The 12,244-nt window shown below is 41.1% G+C and overlaps 1 protein-coding gene across 1 annotated transcript in view; it reads right to left on the bottom strand.

Annotated features, from left to right (window-relative positions):
* The window catches only part of PSPH (phosphoserine phosphatase), a 25,110-nt gene that overhangs the window by 8,055 nt on the left and 4,811 nt on the right, over window positions 1–12,244 (bottom strand). The window contains exon 2 of the mRNA XM_007452664.1: window positions 11,833–11,887. The gene's annotated coding sequence lies outside the window, so the exon portion shown is untranslated. The remainder of the gene's footprint in view (window positions 1–11,832; window positions 11,888–12,244) is intronic.

Genomic DNA, 12,244 nt, shown 5'->3' with positions numbered 1-12,244 from the left:
CGCTCTTCCCTCCCCCCAGAAAACTGTCATTCTTGCAGCCTTCCTTCTCTCCCTTGAGGGCAACTCCATTCTTTAGTCACCCTTGACATTTCTCTTTCTCTCAAATCTCACATCCAATCTTTCAGGAAATGCTGTTGGTTCTGCCTTTAAGCTCTAACTAAAATATGACCACTTCTCACCACATCCACTGCTATCGTTCTAGCTTGAGTCACCAATGTTTCTTGGCAAGATTATACCAAAAGCCTCCTAAAAGGTCCCCACCCCAGTATTTGCTCTCGACATAACAGCCAGAGAATCACTGTAAGCTATAAGCAAATCATGCTACACTTCTGGCTCAAAATCCTTCACTGGCTCCTCATTCTACTAAAAGTAAAAACCAAAGTTCTTATGATTACCTAGAAGGTCTGCCCCCCAACTCTGGCACCACCACCACCACCATGCCCTCCCCATTACTTCTCTGACCTCGTTTTCAACTCCTCTCCCCCTCGTTCACTCTGCTCCAGCCTCACTGGTCCTCTTGCTGCTCTGCAAATACACCAGGCAGACTCCCCACTTAGGGCCTTTGCTCCAGCTGTGCCCTCGGAGGGAAGGCTCTTCACGCGAATATCCACTTGGCCAATTCCCTTGGCAAGAGTTTGCCCAAATGTCAACCTGACCACCCTGTTTACCACTGTAACCCCCCCTCCATAACCTTACCCCCAACATTACTAACCTCCCTCACAATGCCCTACTTCTTTTTTCTGTAACATCTCTCATCTTCTAACACACGATAAAACTTGTGTTTGTTATGTGTTGTCTATCTGTTCCCATTAGGATGTAAATTTCACAAGAGTAGGATCTTTATCAGCTTTGTTCACTGCTGGATCCTTAAGACTGAGAACAGTATTTGGCATACAGTAGGACTCAGTAATATCTGTTGAATTAAGTGAATGAATAAAGCTCAAATGCCATCTTCACTATTAAGTCTTCCCTGATTCCCCTGAGCTGGAAGAAAATCTCTCCCCAGAACTTCCACAGTGTACTTCATGTAGACCTGTTTTGTAAGATATGGAATATTCATAAGATTCCAACTTACCTTAAATTGAGTCATGTGCAAAGCACCTCCACTCTTGGATTGCAAGCTCTTTATACTAAGATCCAAAATTTTCCAAAACACCTATTGTTTTGAACCCCTTTTGAGTAGATGCTCAATTAATTCTGCAGGTTGAATGAATGAATAAATGATAACATTTTGAATTACATATCCACAACTAACCATTTTTTTAACTTTTTATTGTGGCAAATTTCAAATGCATACAAAAATAGAAAGTACAAATACATGAACTCCATGTATTTATCATCCTGCTTCAACAATCATAGCAAATCTTGCTTCATCAACCCCACTATAAAAGGTTCTGCACCCCAGTTCCAACATTGGGAGGGTAGGGCTCCCACACTACCAAGCAATTCTCGGACACCAGCAGGGTATCCTACATTTCAACTCAATTCCGACACTATCTACCCATAGGAAAAGCATCAGATTCCACAGGTTAAGGGTTCAGTCCCACAAGACTGACCCCACTCCACCCCCAACACACACACACACACACACACACACACACACACATTTCAGATGCCAGTCACAAGTCCACAAGTCCAGATTATCACCTGTGCTTCTGACTGACCAGCTATAGACTGGAGTTTCCAACAACCCCCTCCTTGGGTTTGATTAATTTGTTAGAGTGACTCACAGAACTTTACTAGATTTATTCTAAAAGGATATAACTCAGGAACAGCAGATGAAAGAAATGTACAGGGCAAGGTATGTGGAAAGGGGCATGGAGCTTCCATGCCCTCTCCAGGCATGCTGTTCTCCCCAAATTTCCATGTGTTCACCAACCTAGAAGTTCTTCGAACCCCGTCCTTTTTGGTTTTTATGGAGGACTCATTACAAGGGCATAACTGATTAAATCATTGGTCATTGGTGACTAAGCTCAGCCTCCAGCCTCTCTTCCCTCCCCAGAGGTCAGGGCAGTGGGACCAAAAGTTCCAACCCTCTAATCACATGGTTGGCTCTCATGGCAAACAGCCCCCATCCTTAGATGGGTCCAAAGGTCACCTCATTAACATAAGAGACATCTTTACCCCTCTCATCACAGGAAATTCCAAGGGTTTTAGGAGCTCTGTGCCAGAAATGGGACAGGACCAAATATATGTTTATTACAAATCGCAATCTCACACCCACACACTTCCACCTTTGAGATAAATCTGATTTATCTCAAAGCAAATCATATCATTTCATACAAAAATATTTCAGTATGCATTTTTTAAAGGTAAAGACTTTTTTTTTAACATAGCCATTTGCACTTAAATTTTAACTACACTGCTATGCCTGCCTGTGTTCAGGTTTGGCTGCTGAGGACTGAAGAATCAAATCAGGTTAATCACATCAGACCTCCTGATGCCCTTGCTCATCCATTCCTCATCATTAGCATATAAATTAACAAAATGTCTCTGTTATTCATTTATGCCCTTCATGATTTGAATCCCATTTCACCAAATCTATTCCCCATTGCTCTTCTCCCCCCACATACACTCACATACACACACCCACACCTTATGCTCAAGGAATACAGAGGACTTCTTGTTCCTTAAACATGTCATGACTTTTTAGTTCACTGTACCTTTGCAGATGCTGTTCCCTCTGCCTGAAATCACCTAATTACTCATGTCTAATGGGAAAATCCCTATTTATTCTTCAAGGTTCAGATTAAATTATTTTCCCTGTACTAGCTCCTTCATAACCCCCTCAGAGAATTAATTAATCACTCCCATTCCCTTCCTAGAATGTGAGTTCCTTCAGGGTAGGGACCTTGACTGAATTATCTTTCCGTTTCCAGCACAGTGGGTGCTAAAATTAAATGTTTCATGAATTAGAGTTGAATCTAAGCAGTTACTGAGAACAGAGAATCGAGTAGATTACTATTCTCAATAAAACAATTCCAATTTAGTGTGCTATTACCCTAAAATTAAAATCCTTAACAAGCAATGGTGACTATAACAGAGAAACAGAATCAATATCATATATTCTGAAGTTGGAAGGAAACTCAAAGGCATTATCTGGGGCTAGTCCCATGCCTTTCTGCAGGAACAATATTAATACATCCATTTCACAGATTAACTAATAGAGGTATAAGGAAGTTAAATGCTTTACCCAAGGTCATACAGCTCCTAAATGATGGCCAAAGAACTGAAACTTGGGTCTCAAATGCACAGAGACAATATAAAAGAGGTGGATAAATTAAGCAGAATTAAATAAGGTTAGACATTGTTAAGAACGTAACGTGGGGACTTCCCTGGTGGCGCAGTGGTTAAGAATCTGCCTGCCAATGCAGGGGACACGGGTTTGACCCCCGGCCCAGGAAGATGCCACATGCCACGGAAGCAACTAAGCCTGTGTGCCACAACTACTGAGCCCGCGTGCCTAGAACCCGTGCTCCACAACAAGAGAAGCCACCACAATGAGAAGCCCACACACTGCAATGATGCAACTAGAGAAACCCCGCACACATCAATGAAAACCCAACACAGCGAAAGAAAGAAAGAAAGGGAGGGAGGGAGGGAGGGAGGGAGGGAGGAAGGGAGGAAGGAAGGAAGGAAGGAAGAAAAAGAAAGTAACGTGGACCCAGGAAATGTCAAAGACTTTCAGCAAGAATTCAGACTGTCCTCCAAGAAGACATACATATGGCCAACAGGCACGTGAAAAGATTCTCAACGTCACTAATTATTAGAGAAACAGTGAAAGAAGAAAGTCTGACCATTTTTTGGGAGACCAGCAGATAGAAACAGGTTTCATAAATTGTCAAATTCCCACCAAGCCAAAGAACTCCAAGGAGCTCCATATCCCACTCTCTGTGCCTCAGAAATACCCATTTGGCTCTGGTCCAGAGGGAATTAACCTAATATTACATGGCTAAACAGGCTCACTATAAAAGCCTAGAAGACAGAAGTCTATCAGCAGAGAAGCAGTGCTTAATGCAGCACAGTTCCACTGAGCATGCAGAATAAGCCATTTGTAAATGGAAAGAAAGCCAGCAACAGACAAATGATGTTAGAGGACCTAAAATGAGACAAATGGAATAGGCTAAAGAACCTTATAAGAATGTACAGGAGGCGACATTCACAGATAGACAAGATGAAAAGGCAGAGGGCTATGTACCAGATGAAGGAACAAGATAAAACCCCAGAAAAACAACTAAATGAAGTGGAGATAGGCAACCTTCCAGAAAAAGAATTCAGAATAATGATAGTGAAGATGATCCAGGACCTCAGAAAAAGAATGGAGGCAAAGATCGAGAAGATGCAAGAAATGTTTAACAAAGGCCTAGAAGAATTAAAGAACAAACAAACAGAGATGAACAATACAATAACTGAAATGGGAACTACACTAGAAGGAATCAATAGCAGAATAACTGAGGCAGAAGAATGGATACGTGACCTGGAAGACAGAATGGTGGAATTCACTGCTGTGGAACAGAATAAAGACAAAAGAATGAAAAGAAATGAAGACAGCCTAAGAGACCACTGGGACAACATTAAATGCAACAACATTCGCATTATAGGGGTCCCAGAAGGAGAAGAGAAAGGACCCAAGAAAATACTTGAAGAGATTATAGTCAAAAACTTCCCTAACATGGGAAAGGAAATAGCCACCCAAGTCCAGGAAGCGCAGCGAGTCCCATACAGTATAAACTGAAGGAGAAACACACCAAGACACATAGTAATCAAATTGGCAAAAATTAAAGACAAAGAAAAATTATTGAAAGCAGCAAGGGAAAAACGACAAATAACATACAACGGGAATCCCATAAGGTTAACAGCTGATTTCTCAGCAGAAACTCTACAAGCCAGAAGGGAGTGGCTTGTACAGAAACTCTACAAGCCAGAAGGGAGTGATATACTTAAAGTGATGAAAGGGAAGAACCTACAACCAAGATCACTCTACCCGGCAAGGATCTCATTCAGATTTGATGGAGAAATCAAAAGCTTTACAGACAAGCAAAAGCTAAGAGAATTCAGCACCACCAAACCAGCTCTACAACAAATGCTAAAGGAACTTCCCTAAGTGGGAAACACAAGAGAAGAAAAGGACCTACGAAAACAAAACAATTAAGAAAATGGTCATAGGAACATACATATCAATAATTACCTTAGACGTGAATGGATTAAATGCTCCAACCAAAAGACACAGGCTTGCTGAATGGATACAAAAACAAGACCCATATATATGCGGTATACAAGAGACCCACTTCAGACCTAGGGACACATACAGACTGAAACTGAGGAGATGGAAAAAGATATTCCATGCAAATGGAAATCAAAAGAAAGCTGGAGTAGCAATACTCATATCAGATAAAATAGACTTTAAAATAAAGAATGTTACAAGAGACAAGGAAGGACACTACATAATGATCAAGGGATCAATCCAAGAAGAAGATATAACAATTATAAATACATATGCACCCAACATAGGAGCACCTCAATCCATAAGGCAACTGCTAACAGCTATAAAAGAGGAAATCAATAGTAACACAACAATAGTGGGGGAATTTAACACCTCACTTACACCAATGGACAGATCATCCAAATTGAAAATAAATAAGGAAACAGAAGCTTTAAATGACACAATAGAACAGATAGATTTAATTGATATTTATAGGACATTCCATCCAAAAACAGCAGATTACACTTTTTTCTCAAGTGTACATGGAACATTCTCCAGGATAGATCACATCTTGGGTCACAAATTAAGCCTCAGAAAATTGAAATCATATCAAGCATCCTTTCTGAGCACAATGCTATGAGATTAGAAATGAATTACAGGGAAAAAAATGTAAAAAACACAAACACGTGGAGGCTAAACAATACGTTACTAAATAACCAAGAGATCACTGAAGAAATCAAAGAGGAAATCAAAAAATACCTAGAGACAAATGATAATGAAAACACGATGATCCAAAACCTATGGGATGTGGCAAAAGCAGTTCTAAGAGGGAAGTTTATAGCTATACAAGCCTACCTTAAGAAACAAGAAAAGTCTCAAATAAACAAACTAACCTTACACCTAAAGGAACTAGAGAAAGAACAACAAACAAAACCGAAAGTGAGCAGAAGGAAAGAAATCATAAAGATCAGAGCAGAAATAAATGAAATAGAAACAAAGAAAACAATAACAAAGATCAATAAAACTAAAAGCTGGTTCTTTGAGAAAAGAAATAAAATTGATTAACCATTGGCCAGACTCATCAAGAAAAAGAGGGAGAGGACTCAAATCAATAAAATTACACATGAAAAAGGAGAAGTTACAACAGACACCACAGAAATACAAAGCATCCTAAGAGACTACTACAAGCAACACTATGCCAATAAAATGGACAACCTGGAAGAAATGGATGAATTCTTAGAAAGGTATAACCTTCCAAGACTGAACCAGGAAGAAATAGAAAATATGAACAGACCAATCACAAGTAATGAAACTGAAACTGTGATTAAAAATCTTTCAACAAACAAAAGTGCAGGACCAGAAGGCTTCACAGGTGAATTCTATCAAACATTTAGAGAAGAGCTAACACCCATCCTTCTCAAACTCTTCCAAAAAATTGCAGAGGAAGGAACACTCTCAAACTCATTCTATGAGGCCACCATCACCCTGATACCAAAACCAGACAAAGATACTACAAAAAAAGAAAATTAGGGCTTCCCTGGTGGCGCACTGGTTGAGAGTCCGCCTGCCAATGCAGGGGACGCGGGTTCGTGCCCCGGTCCGGGAGGATCCCACATGCCACAGAGCAGCTGAGCCCGTGAGCCATGGCCGCTGAGCCTGCACGTCCGGAGCCTGTGCTCTGGAACGGGAGAGGCCACAACAGTGAGAGGCCCACATACCGCAAAAAAAAAAAAAAAGAAAATTACAGACCAGTAGCACTGATGAACATAGATGCAAAAATCCTCAACAAAATACTAGCAAACTGAATCCAACAACACCTTAAAAGGATCATACACCATGATCAAGTGGGATTTATCCCAAGAATGCAAGGATTCTTCAATATACACAAATCAATCAATGTGATACACAATAGTAACAAATTGAAGAATAAAAACCATATGATCAACTCAATAGATGCAGAAAAAACCTTTGACAAAATTCAACATCCATTTATGATAAAAACTCTCCAGAAAGTGGGCATAGACGAAACCTACCTCAACATAATAAAGGTCATATATGACAAACCGACAGCAAACATCATTCTCAATGGTGAAAAACTGAAAGAATTTCCTCTAAGATCAGGAAGAAGACAAGGATGTCCACTCTCACCACTATTATTCAACATAGTTTTGGAAGTCCTAGCCGCGGCAATCAGAGAAGAAAAAGAAATAAAAGGAATACAAATTGGAAAAGAAGCAGTAAAACTGTCACTGTTTGCAGATGACATGATACTATACATAGAGAATCCTAAAGATGCCACCAGAAAACTACTAGAGCTAATCAATGAATTTGGTAAAGTTGCAGGATACAAAATTAATGCACAGAAATCTCTTGCATTCCTATACACTAATGATGAAAAATCTGAAAGGGAAATTAAGGAAACACTCCCATTTACCACTGCAACAAAAAGAATAAAATACCTAGGAATAAACCTACCTAGGGAGACAAAAGCCCTGTATGCAGAAAACTATAAGACAATGATGAAAGAAATTAAAGATGATACCAACAGATGGAGAGTTATACCATGTTCTTGGATTGGAAGAATCAATATTGTGAAAATGACTATACTACCCAAAGCAATCTACAGATTCAATGCAATCCCTATCAAATTACCAATGACATTTTTTATGGAACTAGAACAAAAAATCTTAAAATTTGTATGGAGACACAAAAGACCCCAAATAGCCAAAGCAGTCTTGAGGGCTGGAGGAATCAGACTCCCTGACTTCAGACTATACTACAAAGCTACAGTAATCAAGACAATATGGAACTGGCACAAAAACAGAAACATAGATCAATGGAACAAGATAGAAAACCCAGAGATAAACCCACACACCTATGGTCACCTAATCTATGACAAAGGAGACAAGGATATACAATGGAGAAAAGACAGTCTCTTCAATAAGTGGTGCTGGGAAAACTGGAAAAACTACATGTAAAAGAAGGAAATTAGAACACTCCCTAACACCATACACAAAAAGAAACTCAAAATGGATTAGAGACCTAAATGTAAGACCAGACACTATAAAACTCTTAGAGGAAAACATAGGAAAGACACACTTTGACATAAATCACAGCAAGATCTTTTGTGATCCACCTCTTAGAGTAATGGAAATAAAAACAAAAATAAACAAATGGGACCTAATGAAACTTCCAAGCTTTTGCACAGCAAAGGAAACCATAAACAAGACGAAAAGACAACCCTCAGAATGGGAGAAAATATTTGCAAACAAATCAATGGACAAAGGATTAATCTCCAAAACACCTCATGCAGCTCAATATTAAAGAAACAAACAACCCAATCCAAATATGGGCAGAAGACCTAAATAGACATTTCTCCAAAGAAAACATACAGATGGCCAAGAAGCACATGAAAAGCTGCTCAACATCACTAATTATTAGAGAAATGTAAATCAAAACTACAATGTGGTATCACCTCACACCAGTTAGAATGGGCATCATCAGAAAATCTGCAAACAACAAATGCTGGAGAGGGTGTGGAGAAAAGGGAACCCTCTTGCACTGTTGGTGGGAATGTAAATTGATACAGCCACTATGGAGAACAGTATGGAGGTTCCTTAAAAAACTAAAAATAGGACTACCATATGATCCAGCAATCCCACTACTGGGCATATACCCAGAGAAAACCAGAATTCCAAAAGACAAATGCACCCCAATATTCACTGCAGTACTATTTACAATAGCCAGGTCATGGAAGTAACCTAAATGCCCATCGACAGATGAATGGATAAAGAAGATGTGGTACATATATACAATGGAATATTACTCAGCCATAAAAGGAATGAAATTGGGTCATTTGTTAAGATGTGGATGGATCTAGAGACTGTCATACAGAGTGAAGTAAGTCAGAAAGAGAAAAACAAATATCGTATGTTAACGCATGTATGTGGAACCTAAAAAAATGGTACAGATGAACCAGTTTGCAGGGCAGAAATTGAGACACAGATGTAGAGAACAAACGTATGGACACCAAGAGGGGAAAGCGTGGGGGGATGGGGATGGTGGTGTGATGAATTGGGTGATTGGGATTGACATGTATACACTGATGTGTATAAAATTGATGACTGGGGCTTCCCTGATGGCGCAGTGGTTGAGAGTCTGCCTGCCGATGCAGGGGACACGGGTTCGTGTCCTGGTCTGGGAGGATCCCACATGCCGCGGAGTGGCTGGGCCCTTGAGCCATGGCCGCTGGGCCTGCGCCTCCGGAGCCTGTGCTCCGCAACGGGAGGGGCCACAGCAGTGAGAGGCCCACGTACCGCAAAAAAAAAAAAAAAAAAAAAAAAAAAAAAAAAAAAAAAAAAAAAAAAATTGATGACTAATAAGAACCTGCTGTATAAAAAAATAAATAAAATAAAATTTAAAAATTAAAAAAAAAAGAATGTACAGGAGGCAACACAAATAACGGAGAATGGGCAAGCCTCCTGAGAATGACTGACAGGCTCCTGAAGCCTCAAAGATGTAAGAAGATGAAGCCAATCTACAGTGCCTCTGTGTGCCTAGCACAAGTCCTGGGAAATGCAGAATGGGCACCATCTTCAAGAGGTTCCCAGTCTCGTTGGGATGATCAGACAAATCATTATTGCTCACATTTGAAAAGCCAGAACCTTTAGCCTCTTTCCAACCACTGATATCAGCAATAGCTTCAACCAGATCATGAGCCTCAAATATGAAAGGAAACGTACATTTCCTCAAATAAAGTGAGGACTGATTTTCACAGACCCAGATGAACATTAGTCCTGACTTATGACTCAGAATTGCTGACACCTGCATCCTGGGTTGCACTGTGGTTCCAAAGACAGATTTTGGTTCCAAAGACAGGATTTTTGAGACAAACTATTGGAGGACGGACAGAGGGAACGAAAAGTGCCCACCAAACTGAGAAGGCATCTTGAGACTGAAAAATGAGGCAGGCAGCTCTGTATAATCAATGGATCAGTTTATCATAGGTAACTTACTCAGAGGGTGGGATCTGGATTGGGTGGACAACAATCCAGAAGCATTTGCAGCTGCACTTCCCACCACCAAGGGGCCATTGGGACAATTTTATAGTGCTTGGGAGTAGGTGCTTGGAAACAGGGCATACACTCCCAAGCCAAGATTTATGAATGGGTAAGTAGTCTCGTGGGTGCCGGGAATACATCAGGGGAGGGTTTTCATCATTGTCTGGGGACTAACAGAGCATAGAGGCTCCCTGGTCCTAATGATTATTAAACAATGTCTATTAACTACAAAGCCCTTGATGACAGAGAAGTGAGTCACTGCACAGTACAGTCCTGGGTAGGGTCAGTGGAAGGACAGGAGAAACTGTAAGGGTCCATGATGGTGCCAGTTATGCTAACAGCCATACACAAACATTACATTGCAGTTACATGGAAGAATGATTCTTTCTTCATGCCCTCCCTAGCAGATGGAGCTGGATTATATGGCCTTAACTTTGCCCACTAAATGCTCGTGCCAGGGGATATGCCCTCCACCCCTCAGCTTACATGGGTTTCAATCCCCTGCTTAGACTGCAGAACAAATTCAGCTTCCTTTAGCGCTTCCCAACCCGCACTGTAAAATGCTCTGCCTCCTTATTCACTCCTGGTTCCCTCTTTTTTTCATTGTCTCCACCAGGAGTGACTCATGATTCATACAAAGTCAAAATTCTCATAGCTCCCGGGGACAGAGAGGAAATCTGCTGAGTAAGTTCAGTTGCTTCAAAGTGAATTGTGTACATTAGAAAAATCGTTGCTGGAGAATGGACTCTGGATCCCTCACATCTGGCCCTTGCAAGGAAGGGGGACAGGACGGGGGTGGAAGAAATCCTGGTGGAAAGGTCTGTGCTTAGACATGGCAGCTCCCAGGCCTGGTCCCGACCACTGGACCACTGCCTTCTGTGTCTCAGGACAGGACTCCTGCCCACCCGACCTCAAGCAGGTCCATCTTGGGGAAGCAGAGGGCCAACTGGTAAAGAAGCCACAGCTGACAACCCCTTCTCACCCCCAGCTCCAACAGTATAAAAACAAGTTTTCCTTCATGGCCAACCTTAGGAGGTCTGGTTTTAGATAAAAGGAGAAAAACTTGCTCATCCAAACTCTCTTCCAACTTCTCCATCTAAGTATCTTGCAAGAGGCATCTAAGATCACCTTCACCAACTTCCCCTTTTGCTGGGATTGACCTCTTACCTTCACCTGTGTAAGAACAAATATAAGCTGGTACAGAGGTTGAGGAAGCCGACAGAGCAAAGCTTCCTGGGCTTAGATGGGCGTCACCTGGGGTGGCTTTGGTCTTAGGGGTGAGTCTGTTTGGGGCCCTCCAAGCAGTGAAACAATGCCCAATGGAGTCTGAGAGTTTCTGAATCAGAGGAGAATCAAAGAGCCTTCCTGTAACTAGGACTATGGTTTCTGGTCAATGCATTATAGTATATTTTATGATAAAAAAAGAACAGCTATTCCTCGGGGAACCTGAGATTTTTAAGCATGCCACATAGGTTACAGCAGAATATTTTTTTTATTCAGTAAATATTAAACTGTTAACTGATAAATATACAACAATGACAATGAAAACGGAAGACAAATTGGACTCACGTTTCTCCAGGGCTGGATTCCTAGGAGACAATACTCTTCTCTTTCTGCTTCTTTCCTGAATAAAAACACAGCATAAAGTTCTGACTACAAATTTCTTTAAGAGAGATCTTGTGAGTTCTGCAAGAGCAAGAGCCTAGAAAAAAACAGGGTCATGAACATCAAGGTCCAGACACAGGAGAAGAAAGAGGAGACTGTCTAGCTTCACTGTCCCTCCTAGCAGGACCGGTACAAAGGAGGGTCAGCTGCAAAGTTTCCTAAGACTGCTTCCCCTGGGAAACCCTTCACTTCTGTCTCCTGGAAGCACGCAGAGGAGGAAACACTCTTCTGTGGCTTTAATTCTGCAAAAGCTTCGAGTCTGATAGGAAATCACCTACACCTGATTAGCAAGGCTCAAAGGCAAGGGAAGGAGAGA

Source organism: Lipotes vexillifer, unplaced genomic scaffold, assembly GCF_000442215.2.
Source record: "Lipotes vexillifer unplaced genomic scaffold, Lipotes_vexillifer_v1.1 scaffold426, whole genome shotgun sequence".
Taxonomy (NCBI): Eukaryota; Metazoa; Chordata; class Mammalia; order Artiodactyla; family Lipotidae; genus Lipotes; species Lipotes vexillifer.
Note: the sequence above shows the minus strand (reverse complement) of the source record. Positions and strands in the feature narration are given on the sequence as shown.